The sequence below is a fragment of the Galleria mellonella genome, unplaced genomic scaffold (assembly GCF_026898425.1).
Source record: "Galleria mellonella isolate WM207_F2 unplaced genomic scaffold, CSIRO_AGI_GalMel_v1 utg606, whole genome shotgun sequence".
Taxonomy (NCBI): domain Eukaryota; kingdom Metazoa; phylum Arthropoda; class Insecta; order Lepidoptera; family Pyralidae; genus Galleria; species Galleria mellonella.
Window position 1 is genome coordinate 1 of NW_026442126.1, and position 4,461 is coordinate 4,461.

Genomic DNA, 4,461 nt, shown 5'->3' on the forward strand with positions numbered 1-4,461 from the left:
GCGGTACATCCTGTGTACCTCGTGGACGGGTAGTTTTGAGAGCGGATATCTGCGAGGATGTCCCTGGCAGTCCAGCTCCTTAGGGACGCTGCGTATTACTACGCGCAGTCGTTTCTCCTCCTCGAGGGCATAAGTGCGGTAACCCACACTGTTTGTTTGTCCTGAGGAAGGAAGTTAACTGGCGATGATCCGCCGATGTGGGAACCACTACTCTGATTCCTAGTGAGGTTACCCTTGCATGGGGTAAAGGATATGCGCTTTTCCTTCAAGGGCAGCTGACACCCTGTTCCAGGCTGTCTTGTCCTGGATGATTAGGAGAGGAGAGCTCACTTTCCCCTGCGATCGCGGTCGGTTTTATCGGCGTTAGCCGGAACGGTGCGCCATCGTTGGCACGTTGGGTTTTAGGCGGGGGAAGATCGCGCGCCCGCTTCGCGCGTTTGGTGCGCTTGGCACCCACAATTTGAAATTCTCCTTCCGAGGAGGAGGCAGTGTCGGAGGAGTCGCCCGTTTCGGCGACGACGTTGGGAGCGTCTAGCTCCATTTCCGTTTCAGAGGATGGGCGGTTGGGAGCAACCTCCCGAGGGGACATCGGCTCCGGGGTACTCACTAGGTGGTCCCCGGGGAAGGTGGGTTTGAGGATAGCTCGTCGTTGGCCTCCTGAAGGGAGACCGCTGGCGAGGCAGGGGCGTCGTCATGTATCACATGTGCGCCCCTGCGCTCATCGAAAAATGCCTTTAAGAGGCCAGGACATTTGGCCTTTAAAAAGGCCACGAATTGTGGAATGTCATCCTGGGGGACAGCGACATGTTGTCCCAGAAAACACTCCTCTATAAATTAGTAATGCACCGACTCTTAAGTCGGGTGCCAATACCTAAAAAATAATTAAATTTATAATACGGACAATGCGCTACTATAAAAGTGGACACAAAAATAAGCCGCTACAAGCCGCGTGTATATGGGCCTGTTGGGACCTGTCCAGGTATGAGTCGCCCTTTATACAGGGATTAGTCACCGGCCGGGCGACGGTTACCCGGCCGCTTTGTGTACAGTTAACCGCCCCCCCGAGTACGGCGGGGGGGGGTGTGCCTATTGTTAATGTAACAATGGAATGTAGTAACCGGAGTGACGTGTAGTGCCGATACTTGGCCGGGGTGTCGAAGGCGGCGCGGGTCGCCGGGAGGAGAGTGCTGGTCTCTGGCACTGGCCCGAGCTGGTGCGCTGCGCTTATGGCGCAGTATACCACCCCTAACACTTGTTAGTCCGATGCACTAGAGTTCACAACACTACACAATTGTCCCTTGTAACTGTTCACATGCACTCACTGCACTCGCGACGCGACGAGGCAGCGCGAGCCGTGTACGCGAACGGACGGCCGTTAAAAAGCGCGCGAACCTAAGGCGACGAACGAGAACCTCGTGCCCAAGTTGTTCTCTACTTTTCTTCGTGTCCGACGTGTTTGCGTATCCGCTGACTCCGTGCAACAAGGCAGCGCTACACAACGGAGTATTGATGCCAGTAGTGACGCGTGCGTCACCAAAGGCTATCGAATGAGCAATGAAAAATTCTGCCCACGTTGAGGTCGACCTGGTTGGGTATATTACTAGCAACCTGACCCTTGTGGTCCCATTATTAACAATCCCTCGCCCCCCCCCCCCCTCCAGCAGCTTCCCCCGTTGACTAGCATAAAGAACCATACTGAGCCACCTACATTCACTGACTGCCTGCAATGTATTTGAAGTCCATCTTGTGGGGAGCCGTTCTACTGTCCTACCTACGTTATTTAAAATAATAATAATCCGAATTAAGTGATGGAAACATAAAAAATAACAATTCAAAAGTGCTTGCTTATATGTATTTTTTAACGTTCCATTGTTTCTGCCTACCCTGATGAGAAACAGGTGCGATAGATATGTATGTATGTGTATTTATCTATTTTATTAAGATTAGCCCAGCTATGACAATCGTGTGAATTCTATACATTTGAAATTATCTCCAGTGATATAAGGACTTAATATTTTATTGCGCAAATTTTCTTATTTTTACTTAACCCTTGCTAATATTATAAATATGAAAGTGAGTTCTTTTGTCACCTCATAGCGTCTTATTTTTATGACATTTGGTATACATATACATCTATTAGGGATGGAGAAGATTGGTGTATTTTAATTTGATCTCGCGGATGGAGTCGCGGGGGAAAAAATAGTTGTTCTATAAAATTCATTCATTCATTCAGAACACTGCATCAAAATGTCATGTAAATTATTATTGTCTAAAACGCATAAATGTGTTATATAAAACAATATCAAATATGTTCGCATTATAAAAAACCTTATCACACATTACGCTCCAGTTTTTATAAATACAGAAAAAAAAAACGACATTTGCATATAGACTACGTAGTGCATAAATTGACAATTTTATGATAATTATATTCATTTAAAAATAAATATAAACATAAAATTTAAAAAACAACATGTTAACACTGTACATAATTAATTTGTCGAATTTCGAATCGAAATAAAGTAAATTGGGAAACTGACGAGCTCCATTAGTTGGTAATAAATAAATAAATAATTGTATATAGACACGTTAGACATCATATAATTTGTACCTACAATTATCAGAAACACGATAATGCGTCATATAGCAATGAATATAAATTAATGAATTTGGCATTTCATTACTTTAGATAGGCGATTTAAGATAAAAAAAAATACAGGATCTTTCACTGATATAATGTTAATACAATAGCACGAGAGTTAACCTTGCCAATTAGAAAAATATTCATCAAAATTGGTGGAGAATTCCCAAAGATGTCATGTTAAGTCAAACACAAAAAATATGGTTCAATTGAGATAATTTTTTGAAGTCAAAATTAAAAAAAAAAAAGGTTTTTCTATAGACTACAGGAACTGATAAACAACCTGACGGCCCGTCTGATGGGAACCGATTGCGGAATATTGCCTATACTGTCACAATGGGACACATTGTATTTATACTGTGAAATCTATGGAACAGATCCAGCTTATATACTTGGTTATATGGTTGTCACTTTCCATCAGGTAAACAATCAGGTTGATTGACATTTCAACCTATGCAAAAAATGTTGAGATATTTAGATATTTGTTACGTTTACAAAAACTAAATTGATTTCACAAAAAAATACACAGTTCATATCATGGATTAATATACAGCAAGGGTGGCCAACCGGTGCATTGCGACTATTAGTCCAGCCGATCGTGGCAAGGCAAAAAATATAATATTTTGGTAATCTAGCGAAAGATGTTCAGACGCAATGCTCACACTAATATAAATAAGTAGTTACTAAGAATAGTTTTCAGTTTTATGTTTTCCCCTTTAATAAAATAAGAAATACTACAGTACTACCTAATTGTGCACTGAACTATGTCGTTTCATTTGAGATTTCACGAAGTATGTAATTGGTAGATCGCACAGGGTTTCGTCAGTAGACAGCAATTCTTGAGTCCAGTCAAGTCGGCCACCCCTAACATAATAGGATAGTTTTAATCCCAAAGACTCACCTGTATTTAAGATCGGCGGCTGCAAATATATACTGTCCGTTGTACACAGCACTGAACAGGATGGGGAATATTATGAAGCAGTAGGTGAACATCTGGTACCGGCCGAACTGGCCCAGCTCCGCCAGGATCGGGTCCAGGTGCACTCCATCCTTGTGCTCGGTCATGATCGCGATCGCGATGGACTCATAATAAAGAGAGCGTCAACAATGTACAACGCACAGCGACCGTCTGCGAGCATACGGATCCAGCGCGACTTTATCGTGTGACAACACGAGACACGTGCCTCGCTTGAGGTAGAATACAACACGGGAAAAATGCGGCCGAAATCTATTCAGCATAGGTAACTAACAGTCCAAGTGACAAGGCGCAATGTAAACCTCCTTGCGAAGTTACTGCGTCAAATCGTATACAATATTTGACGACTCATCTGTGACTAAATGTACTAGAGTTATAAAAATGTATCTAATGACAGTACGTAATTACCATGCAGGTACCCACGAAGAAATTATAAAATAATAAGCCGTAGAAAGGTATATCAAAGAAGAAGGAATGTCGAAAAATACAAGATAAATACTTTTAAATCTCTAATTTTTTACCACATCATTTCGTTTATTCTAGTTATTTATTTTATGCTATACAAATAAATACAGTTGGACTTTTTTTGTGTTCATCATATTTGTGTTAAGAACTTTTAATAAAATCATATTATCCATAACTTTAATGTATGCAAATTAAAAAAAAAAATGTTCATATCTGTTTTCCTTTAATACTTTTTCGTGGAAAATAAACAAGTTACACTGCCTCCCCGTAAAGTACTGAAATATTCTGATAACAAACTTCTAGACAAAATATTATAATTTACCAATATTTTACATGCAAAAATATTAATCATTTGTAAATAAAATTTTTTTTTTTATAC